The sequence below is a fragment of the Montipora capricornis genome, chromosome 3, assembly GCF_036669925.1.
Source record: "Montipora capricornis isolate CH-2021 chromosome 3, ASM3666992v2, whole genome shotgun sequence".
NCBI classification, from domain to species: Eukaryota; Metazoa; Cnidaria; class Anthozoa; order Scleractinia; family Acroporidae; genus Montipora; species Montipora capricornis.
In genome coordinates, this window is record NC_090885.1 from 9713674 (window position 1) to 9725877 (window position 12204).

At 39.7% G+C, this 12204-nt stretch overlaps 1 long non-coding RNA gene across 4 annotated transcripts in view; it reads left to right on the top strand.

Moving 5' to 3' along the window:
• The first annotated feature begins 1941 nt into the window (after positions 1–1941).
• Positions 1942–12204, top strand: part of LOC138042169 (uncharacterized) — a 15818-nt gene continuing 5555 nt past the window's right edge. For 2 of the 4 annotated variants that reach the window (XR_011130943.1, XR_011130940.1), the window contains exons 1-7: positions 1942–2083; positions 3888–4051; positions 4855–4983; positions 6744–6774; positions 8785–8828; positions 10520–10605; positions 11808–11888. This is a non-coding gene — a long non-coding RNA (uncharacterized lncRNA). Of the gene's footprint in view, positions 2084–2123; positions 2371–3887; positions 4052–4854; positions 4984–6743; positions 6775–8784; positions 8829–10519; positions 10606–11807; positions 11889–12204 lie in introns of those variants that run through there. The other 2 variants (XR_011130942.1, XR_011130941.1) reach the window with 2 other exon arrangements.

The window sequence follows — 12204 nt, forward strand, 5'->3', positions numbered from 1 at the left end:
TGTGTTGGTGTACTTCAGCAGTACACCAACATGGCGCCTCCGTACTAAACTCTACAAATTTGAGTAATAAATTTCGCCGAATAACTCAAGTACGGAACAACGCACAGCACTGAGACTTGGACCCGTTGTTTATTTATTCCTCTTCTATAACATTTCCATTTCTTGACTCAATTTCGTAAGTGGTAAGCGATTTATGTTTTCACTTGCGCGACATGCAACCCAAGAATATAATTTAAGTTTCTCGCTCTAGCTAGTTATCTTGGCTCAGATATTTCCTTTGCCAATCTTCCCAAAGTGTTGGCGGGAAATCTCTCTCGACGGGGAGCGTGACTTACATGGCCTTGTCATGTTGCCTTAGCTGCTGCGTTTTTACACAAATCTATCGGTCGATGAAGTTCAACGTCTGAGTGAAGCCAGCCAAACCTTTGAGACCTCTGTAACCTGAAACCTCTGTACCTCTGAGATGGCGGGAAGGAAAAAGTTGTTTACAATTTGTGAGTAAAAGTTGAAACCTTGAAAAGTTATAGTATTTACTATTCTCCACTTGATAGAGTATTATTAGTATGGGTTATCAATTGGTGAATAACAGTAATTTAACTGAATGCAGTGCAATTTGGTCTGAAATCATAAGTGTGATTTCAAAATCAAACGAGCGCTAAGCGCGAATTCGATTTGAAATCACAAGTATGATCTCAGACCAAAATTGCACGACACATAGTTCCATTACCACTTTATTACATCCATTTAGATATCACACATAATTATTTAATCGCTAAAATACAGGATTTTAGACAGTGCCAAAATTTTATTGATCCAGTCGGAAACAAAAGTTGCAAAATTGGCCACACAATGATTTTCTTTGTCTTTCATTTTCCTGCAATTTGATTGGTTACCTTAAACAAGCCTTGAAATCTGATTGGTTGTTTTGTTTTAGTGGCCCATTCTCATTGGCTGGGGAAATGGAGCGATGCAGAGCAAAAAAAAATCCGATTTGGGAATAAATCGCACTGCTGAGAGCCAATCACATTGCAAGGTGCACCAGTGATTTCTAAATGGGTGTAATAAAGAGTGAAATTAGGAAATAATTTCTCGCGCGTTTTGTCCAAAATCAAATACTGAATTTTCAGAGCCTTCAGGCGAGGGAAATAATTTGACTTTGGAGAAAACGCAAGTGAAATTATTCCCTAATTTCACGAGTACACCATTTGATTAACTATTAACATCATGGGTTACAAATTACGTTCGTAAGACGCGGGTTTTTTTTCAAACCTGGACGCCATTTTGGCACTGTAGCAAAAATTGCCACAGCAACAGTAATTTCACATGTGAAATTATAAATTAACGCTGAAAATTTGCGCCAAAATTAAGGAGTAATTTGTCACCCACGTTATTTTAGGTACAATTTGCTCAATTTTTTGGTCAACTAGTACTCGGATACAACAGCCGTAAACACCGAACTCACTTTTAATCCTTTTCTCAACGAAAAAAGTTGCGCAGTTGATAATTATGAATATATGTCACATAGCAAATAGTAATTAAATCTTATCTTTTAAAAGTTTTTTATTTAGAATAGAATGAAAAAACCAACAACAGAATGGGCACAAACAGACGATAATACCGACTTTTCAGCTTTCAGATGGAAATTGTGAAACACTAAAAAAGTGCTGATATCGTCTTTTCATAATCTTCTTTAGCTAAAGCTGTTTCGTTTCGCTTGCTGGCATGAAGATGAATGGTGGTTTCTGAAGCGTTCTTTAAAATTAGTTGCTAGTCCAAAGTATGATTCAGTCGTTGTGTCAGTGGAGTGGTGACAATGTCTTGATAGATACATTAGTTTGGAGGCATTTACCATTCAAGCGGACATTCTGGTTTTCTTTCGCAGTTACATGTGTCATGCTGTTCTCCAGGTGTTTGGGTGGTGTATGCTGAAAGAAACTCTTTTGTTGTGGGATCCAATTATTGTTTTCATGTTTGGCATGCAAGATTAGCTCAGTTTCAGTGTGTGCCAATTGAAGATCTTGTTCAATGGATGGTTCTTGGGGAAGCATTTGTCAACGATGAGAACCGGAAACTTCTTTCCCAGGTTTGATCCTTTGCTGCCATCTTGTATGTTAAACTCGTCCAGGTCTTCCCCTTACTGCAATTCCAAAATGGTGGCCTCACACCAACGTTCGTCGCGAATTTTCCACTGTTCTTGACCTACACTACAACCTTCAGTTGAGACAGCATAACTAGCGATGAGTTGAACCAAATTGCGGCTTAGAACCGAGTATTTTGATGAGATTTTCAGTTTGTGACGTAAATGCCATCAATTTTGAAAGTTAAAGGTGCGTCTTACAACCGAGTGCGCCTCGTATCCGAAAAACGTCGGTAAGTAATACAAACTGGCAATAATTATTATTTATAATGCGCCGATCAAATCGAAACTTAACAAAAAATGTCTTCAAAAGTTGGAGAAGGGACAGACAAATCTGACGACAGGGTAGGGCATTGGATACTACTTTGGTCCAAGGGGCGGGAATTTGAACAGTCCAATCTTCAAAAGTTTAAATGCCCGTGGTTTGCCCGGAAAAAGGGGGGAGGGGATGTTGAAGTTTCCAGTTGATCGGCGCTTAACTGGAAAGGAACAAAACCTAACAAAGACAAAAAAAAAAAAAAAAAAAGAAGCAAAAGAGCGTTCGTGTGCTATATTTATTAGCTAACACCAGTTGAAACAAGATCAGTAAGTTTACTGTTTTCTGGTGTTTTTCAATTTAGGCCAGTTACTACTACAGAGAAGCCTATTGGATGACACAATAGTTATTATTTATATCTAATCCGCACGGCCTTAACAAAAGGCATGAACTCCACTCCAAAAATCGCATTAACCATGGCAACTTAAATTAGACCTTTTCACATGTTAGAGTGGTTTTCAATTGAGTGTCGAAAGTAATTAGATAATTACTTTGGTTTTGCATTACTTCACTCAGTGATTGGTTCAAAGTTCTTGCGCCACTTTTTCAACCAATCAGAAGTGAAACCAAAACCAATCGTGGCTCGCGCGTGGACATTTTCCCGCGCTTTGTGTCGGTTACGTGTAATTACTCCAATTCTTGATTGGTTTACCGGATTGTCTCCGTCCTCTCTGATTGGCTAAAGTAATTACTTTGGTTTTGGTTTTACGACACTCAATTGAAAATCGCTCTATTGCTTGTAAATGAATATTATTGTTACTTGTCCAGCTCTTATTTTATTGTTATTTTGTTGTAAATAGTCTCAATTGTTATGTGATCATGACCTATTGCATAACTATTGTCACTTCAACTTGCTGTTTCACATATAATTGTTATTAATTTTTATTTTGTTTCTAATGTATACCTGCTTAATTATACGCCAATGGCTCAGTGTTTGAATTGTAGATTAGGTAATCTGTTGCATGATGTAAACACATTGCACCTTAATATTTGTCATTACATGATATGTTTTACCTTGATAAGTCTGTGTGAAAGCATGTTATAAGAGAATTGAATTTAATTTAATGCTTTTACTGATTGTTCATCAGGATATGATATAGATGGTTTTCACCTGACGTCACAGCAGCCATGTTGGTACACAGAACGATAGGGAAAAAAGTCTTTTGGGAATTTGACTCTATTATAATGCAGAACATCAGTGAGCCATAATTTGCTATTGTTTTGTGCACCAATATGACCGTCTCATCATGTGATTAAAAACCATCTGTGGCCTGCACTTTACAACTTTACAGAGCACTGACAAGAAGCTAATTCCTCTAGCAACTCTTGTTCACCTTTTGTGCACTCCAATCAAACTTCTTATGTGCTCTGAGCTCCTTAAGTACTGCAATATTATCTTGCATTCAATTTGACCAATTTGATTTGATATGTTAGGAAGAGGCTTATTTACCACAAAACCATTCATGAAAGGAGATTTTTCTTCCTGAGTATAAAGGGGAACTAATCTCACATAAGGATGGAGAAACAAGAGAAGAATTATGTGATCCATCTCTCGGAAGTTTACTTTATTACTTTAGGGATGGTGCAAAGTGTTATTGGTAAGTTTATCCAAAAGATTGAATTATTAATAAAATTAATTGTGTATTTCAATCCGTAATTTTCCGAAAAAAAAATAAATGAATAAATAAATGATTATCTTAAATTGCACTTCCTCTCCTACGTGTACATTGCCCTCTCATGTCATAAAATTTGTTACAGACAGCTGTAGGGGATGAAGGAATGCTTGGAAGAAAGATTACCGTAGTATTTCATGACCAACAGAAGGTCATATACATGTAAAACATTGTGATAGGTGGAACAGAGAAATGGTGTTTACTTGGCGAGGTTGTATTCCTATAGTCAGAACTGAAATTGGCTGGAGCGTCCATCCTCCACACTACAGTGAAGGCAATGAAGTCAACCTTTTATTTTATTTTTCAAAAACTTCCTAGTTGAGATATGATCTGCTTTGATTGGCTCCTTCAGCTGTGGGAATGTGGTATCTCCCCTGGGAAGTATTCTAAAAATAAATCTTCTCCGGGAAGGGACTCAAGAAATTAAAGGGCATGGAGACTCCTACTTGGGGCTCTTGGTGTTAAGTAGTCTCTCTGGGTTTGTTCATGGAGAATTTTTCTGCAAGCAATTTTTTCTGACTGATTTTGTGAACCCACTGACTCCTGAACCACCAGTCTGAAATTGACGAGTAAAATCGTCTGGCATTAAGTCTCACTCCCACGGGTCAATAGGTTAACTATGCTATAGCATTTGACCTTTTTCCCATATGCGGCTGGTTTTGGTGAGTTAATGTGTCAATCACTTACCAAGCATCATTTTTTATCAACGTTTTTGTCACATTTTGCAGGGGTTTCATAAAGAAAGGTCATATATTCATTGGAAGGGAATGGGACACCCAAGAATGGAAGCAGAATATTGCAGAGGGGACCCTTAAAGCAATACAATGGAATTTGATTGTGGGATTTTTATCCTGAAGGTGGGGTCTAAACCAATGTATAATGTAAGAAAAATTGAGGGCTAGTTATCTACTCATCACACACTCCAAGGAACAACCAAATGAATACAGTCAAGCCACATCATGACATGTATGTCATGCGCGACCAGTTGTTTTGAAATTTGAACAGAGTATTCAAATCTGCGTGCCAGTTTTGAACTTTGCTTTCGACATTCCGAATTCCTTTAGTGCTCTCGCCGCAATTTCTTCGGCCCTCTCTTTCAGGAATTTCTGGATCCGCCCCTGGGTCGTATCAGTTGACCCTAAGATGGGAAGGCAACAAAAAGTTGGTGATGAAATCAACGATTCCAGGAATCCATAACCCGACGATTCTTGCTCTTTGTTTGACTTTGATAAAGTATAAATGAAGTTCATTGTTGTTATATCCTAACTCTACAATTCTTCTCTTTCACATTTTGTTTTGTAACTTCAAAACTTCCGTGGTCGTTGATTTTTTATGATGTTAACGACCTGTCATAAAGTTCGAGTTAGTTTAGACGGTACGATTACTTGGGCGCTCGCCATTGCAACAATTCGCATGTGAAAACGTCCAGGCTACCCGGACGTGAACACATGTTACAAATTTGACAGGCAGCTTTTCATTTTCTAACGAACCAAGCTCTGATTGGCAGTAACTTGGACAGATGATTACAACATGTCGTCTTTCAACGCGTCCCTCATCTCAGTTCATGTCAACTACAAATGAGTCAAGAGAGGTCAAGTACGAAACACAGCAATGGTAGATTATGTCAGTACATGACAATGACAGAAGACCTTTTTCGAACCATCTTGACAGACAAATTACATGTATTCGTGAAGGGTTGACTGATGTTCACGACATTATAAAGGCAGAAATCTTGATTCACGCACTAAAACTTTAAAGGATCACGCGTCACGGTTAATATATTATTCACGAATCACAGCTGTATTTCTTCAGTTTTCCCGATTCACGGTTTTTTTGGCATCAACTCACGGATTACGCGAAACCCCTTCCAGACCTTGTTGACTGTAAATCAGTCAACATTATGAAACACAGTTTCACAAAATTTATCAAAATTTGCACATGAATGGTTCAAGTACATGTATAAGGGATTCAGGCGTTATTTTTATTGACATATGCAGCATGAGAGTTACTACTTACTTTAAACTTTCACAAATGATTGCGGAACTTGAACTTCCCTGCCAGCAGAGGTGTCTTCTTGTTGTGTCCACTGCGCTGATGAGTACAGGAAAAGAGACCTCTGCCGCAGGTTGAAACTCACTGTGTTGCGCCGCGGTTATCCTCACGTTAAACTTTGTCTTGTGCGGGCTCACTTAACAACAGCGGAATTACTGAAGGAATGCGTGGGTCACAGTGGGCTCAAGTCACAGTCAGCAAACATATCATGGGGCATGCATTTTGAACAATGCCATCTAAGGTCGTGGACGATGGTTGGATGAAAGTGAGTTTCGACCCATGGCATGCAGAGGTCTCTTTCCCATACTCGTCAGCCCAGTGAATGCAAAGGAAAAGAGGCATCTGCTAGCACGGAACAACTGAACCTTGCATGATTTTGCTTTTGCTCATAGTTTGTGGACTATGTTGTCTTTGGCAAGGGTTTATCCTTCAGTGAAATTTTTAAGACACTGTGATTTTGACACTTTGATTGCAATCCCAATCCACTGATTTTTATACACAAAATCTGCATAAAACATACATGTAACCTCTGGCTGTTATGAAACTATTTTTGCTGTCTTTGCAGGATGAAGGGCAATTGAAAGTATGACACTGAGGTAAGGTAATTGTTTTTGCAAACGTTGGCCGTGGGGCACTTATATTTCAACAGAACTTACAATAGAACAACAGAACTTACAATAGCCCATTCGGCTTCGCCTCATGGGCTATTGACCCATGGCCCTTGAGGGCGAAGGGTCTAATTGTTTTAGTATAACCCAACTAGTCGGACAGAAAAGGCAATAATAAAGTTAGCAAATGCAAGTTAAAGAATTATTATTTGAGAACAAAACGAAAGAAAGCATAACGCTTTTGAAGTCTTTTCGCTACTTGAGGACTGTCAATAATAGTTCTCTAGTAGCATAGCCAATCAAAATGCAGGAATTGCATTAGACCACTAGTTGGGTCCTGTCTGACCTTGTAGCTCAGTCGGTAGAGCAGCGGTGATCTAACCCGAAGGTCGTGGGTTCAATTCCCACCCTGGTCAGACATTTTCTCTGTCCTTGTGTGGGCCCCCGGGTGTGGGCCCAATTCCATTGGTAGGGCTAACGCTCACGTGGTTTGCATGGGTAGAAAATAGCACTTCACATTATCTTCCAACAGTTAATTTGGAAGGTAATGACGTTGACAACAGCGTAAACAGAGCAGTTAAAGGCACCTTGTCCGGTGTGGATAATTGACATTTTTGGTGTGATGGTTCCTGATTTTCATTCTGCCTACTAAACCATCTGTCAAGACATTGACAAGTACCAGATTATCTTTTTTTTTTTTTGAGCTCACCTGAGCCGGAATGTTTCTTTTGCCTGTTGTTTACAGTTTAATGCCAAGCCTTTGTTACCTTGATTGTTTTACACATAGATGATCTCAACCATGATGCAAAATCTTTCAGAATGTGGGCACGTTATTGTCTTTCAGTCTTTCTTTTCATGTTGCTGTTGTGATGGTTTCATCATCATCATCTCTTTCTTTACGGTCGGAGTTTAGAGTAGCTACATGTCATATTTCCGAAATTTTACTCTACCAGCCATGATATTCTTCAAAGGACAGACCACAACGCCGGTAACTCCATGCCTTACTCTTTGCGAATAGTGTGTGGATTCTTTTTTGTCCCAGAGGGTTGTGAAGAAGAGTTCTGAGACAGGGCCTACGGTTTGTCGTCCTAGAAAGTATAACCATTTGCAGATGTCATTACGACGGTAGCGCTTTCTCCTCACTTACTCTAATAACCGAGTGTTGGTCTTGCGGTGGTTCGAGCCTTCACGCGTGGAAGTCCGATACTCAACGAACTGAGCCATTAGACTTAACTATTAGAGTGTAGTGTGAGCGTTAGCCCTACTCATGGAAATGGGCCCACATAAGGACAGAGAAAAACTCTGGCCAGGGTGGGAATTGTTACCTTTCTTGCAACTGAGCCATTAGCCTGCGTAGCAAGCGTTTCCGTGGGGGGATATGGAAGACTTTTAATGTGTTGGCCGCGCGAAAAGTGGGGCGAGACAAGAAGGAAAGGCTTGCAGACAGTCAACACTCATGGTCATCCATCAAAATGACATTGGACAATTCGTAACAATTACACGACCTAGTATCCCATCTTATTACGACAAGGTTACCTCTGTAAAGAGAATGAAAACATGCAGAATTGGAGCTTTAGTTCAACAAGAAATAGCGTTTCTAAGCTAAGCCGCGCTGATCTACGGTATTTAGGTCTAAAAACCCCTTTGAAGACGGTTAGCGTTCAATTGTTTTGCTGGGTACCACTATGTCAATACTCTAAAAAATTCGACTTTCCGGGAGCTTGTCTCGTTACTCTCGTGGATATCGGAAACTGCAAGGAGAAGCCATCGATCCGGGTGCAACTCTTTGCCTCGCCTATTGTGAATCTTCTCTGCTTGTTTAAAATGTTTGTGTCGTTGAAGTAGATTTGAGGTCTAAAGTAGATTGTACGTCGTGTAAGTTGAATAGAAGGGAAATGTCAGTTTGAGGGATGGCCATGAGTGCTGACCGCAGACAAACCCCTGCATTTTGAAAACCGCATGTCATAAATTGACCAAGAAAATGTTGGTCTTTCATAGCGAAACTGAACTTTGGGCAAGAGAATCTAAAGCAATTTGACAAGGTAAATAACGATAATGTTGACCAATATTAGTAAATAGATACTCTTCCTGAAGGCGGCTTCCAAGCCCAACTATGGAAATGTTGTCGTAAAAATTTCCCGCGGCGATAAGATTTTAATGTTTAAATTTGGTAAGGCAAATATTCTAAATGCTGTGAACAAAAGTGCTTCTAGTAAATTTCAGAGTACCTGAAATCCGAACGAATGTTGTTGTAAAACAAGCCCGCCGAAATTACTAGCTTTTCCAACACAATTTTCTGTCCAGTGATAATAACACCTTGTTGTTGGTGCTTGTGTATTTAACGTTTTCCAGAAAGTGATGTTAAAATTGAAGGAACAGCTACAAATAGTCTATCGCACTTGCTTCTGCAATAATGTGAAGGCTTCGAAATCCCGAAGCGTTGGCCTTGAAAATGCACTACAGGAGCTCCACAGCCGTGCAAAACACAAGGATCTCGTAAGATTTAATCATTTAGGAGCCTGTTTACTAGCCAGCCGATGAGCCGAAATCCCCATTAATTGAAGGCCTTCTTGATTTGATCGTTCGCAATACTTTTGAGAGGACTAATTAAGTCTTAATAGGCCACTTTCGTATTCTAACGGTTGGACTGGATCTAGCATGAAGTGGAGGCTTATGCGGGCAAATTAATTTGCATTTGAAAAGATCTGCCCGCATTAGCCTCCATTCCATGTTAGATCCAATCCAGCCGTGAGAATTCGAAAATGGTCTATTTAGGACGGTGCCTACTAATTCAAAGGTATTTTTGCCCCGGTTTATGATTATAGAGAAAATGTAGATCTTAACGAGTGTTATTGAAATCCAAACAGAAAATTGGGAGTAACCACGCATTTTTGAAAGATAATAAATAATATTAGTAAAGAGCTTTAAAATACAAAGCAATGTATGGCGTTCTGTCTCAAGTTGAAGCTTAACTATCTCTCAAAAATGCATTGTTACCCCCAGATTTCTCTTTGGATACCAAGAGTACTTACTAAGATCTACTATTTCCGTATAGTTTTAACCGCGCAAAAATATCCCTGTATTAATAAGCACCACCCATAGGAAATCCGACTATCTCGAGATGCGCAGAACGTATGCGCAATAATAATAGTAGGCGCCGTCCTTAATACGCAGGCATTGCTTTCGTAGAAAATGAGGCTTTTCCCGAAACCAGCGGGACGAGCAAATTTCCCCCTTGGTCGAGCTGTTTAATAAATCGAAATTTGTTCTTCTTTTAAGCCACCGCTAAATCCTTTATCGACAACGGAACTAACTGCTCGATGTAACACTTCTTTAAAAGAAGGTCTCTTCGCCATTTAGCCTGCGTAGTGAGTGATTTCAGCGAGCGAAAAACGAGTCCAGCAAAAGCGAATAACTTTCTCTGATTTATTCGCTTGCTACTGGGGATACATTATTGTGACATGAGGGACTGAGGTGTCAATCAAAAATTCCGAATTGTGCAATCAGAGATCCCGCTCGTGAGCTAACTGGAGTTTTCATAATTAAGGGGTTTGTCCGCAAGCGTTTCTTTCTCCTCTCCTCCCCTTCCCCCCAATTTTTTTTTTTGCGCTAGCCCTATTTTCGCGCGGCCAGGAAAATGAATTCGTTTCTCGCCCGCTGGAGACGCTTGCTACTCAGGCTACTGAGCCATCGGTGCACGATTTTGTCAATTCCGACATGTATTTTTTTGTAGTACATAGAGCATCTGCCACTAAGGAAACAAGTACATGCCATGACTCAGCCAAAGAAACAGGAGCAAGAGAAAGCCGAAGTAAAAAAGTAAGTGATTCGTTTATGTTTTGCTAGGTTAGGTTTTTTCTGGGGATGGCCCTTTGAAAACTGGAAAATCTTGCAACTGACTGAAGTAAAAAAAACCTGAGCTTCTCAATAGAGCCAAAGTAACATTTCTTGCAATAACTCTCTTCTTTAAGTACTCTGTGTTACATGTATAGGGGGTAGGGGTCTGAGGAGAGAAAAATATAAATAATGAGGACGTGTTAAGGACGGTGCGTTCTAACTTAAAGTTTCTTTTTCGCGATTTATGAATATGCGGGAAAAGCAGATCTTAACAAATGTTATTGAAATCCAAAAAGAAAATTAGAGGTAGCCTCGCCTTTTTTGAAAATAAATAATCAACAATATATGTAAAAAGGTTTAATATACAAAGTAATGTATCGCGTTCTTTTCCAAATCGAATCTTAATTATCTCTGAAAAATGCTTGGTTACCCCTAATTATTTTTTCGGATAACAACCGCGCACCGGTGGCTCAGTTGGTTGAGCATCGGGTTGTCACGCGGGAGGTCGTGAGTTCAACTCCGGCCGGACCAACACTCAGGGTCTTTAAATAACTGAGGAGAAAGTGCTGCCTTTGTAATTACATTTGCAAATGGTTAGACTCTCTAGTCTTCTCGGATAAGGACGATAAGCCGGAGGTCCCGTCTCACAACCCTTCAATGTTCATAATCCTGTGAGACGTAAAAGAACCCGCACACTTGTCGCAAAGAGCAGGGCATGTAGTTCCCGGTGTTGTGGTCTGTCTTCTGTGATGTATCATGGTTGGGAGGGTAAATGCTCGGAGAAATTAGCTACACCAAGCTACTCTGAAAATCCGAGGGTAAATAAAGATGTATGATATGTATGATATGATATGATATGAAGAGCAAGTGCTAAGCTCTGCTTTTTCCGCATCGTTGTAAACCACGCAAAAATATCCCGGTATTAGCAAGCGCATCCATAGGCAACCCAAATATCTTGGTATGCGCAGAACGAATGAAGTCCCCCCTTCCTTTAAAATTAATTTTAAAGCTCTTTTTCAGGCTTTCATGAAAACAAACAAAGAAGCGAAAAACTGCCCCTTCTCATACGGCGATCTTTTTGGAATGCATTTTTGTTTTAAAGAGCTAATTCATAGGTGGTAAAGTCAGTGAGGGTCAAGGCTTGTTTTTATGAGTATCATTTAGCCATTAAACTATTCTTTCAGGCAGTTCTTTCTCCGAATCTTCAGAGTTGGAGCCTGATGACGATGATGACATTTCTAGCTATTCTGGACAAATGAAATCAAGTATGTATTTAACGTTCTCGTCTTTATAGCCGTTTACAAGCCTTGCTGATCTCGGTATGCCAACAGATAGTTTTTATCTTGCAAATTTGTGGTTTTTTTAAGAGAACTTACGGTGACCTAGCTGGCCTTTTTGTGGGATGTAGAGGCCTGAAGACCACTTTATTCCTTTCGCCATCTTTTTTGCGGGAGTATCTCGTTCGCGATGTAACATTAAGATGTATAAATCATTAGAGGGATTTTTCAGAAAAGATCGCCACCCGAAAATAATGGAGAGGGAACGGAGCATCAAGAAAATCATTGCATGTTATGTTGAGTT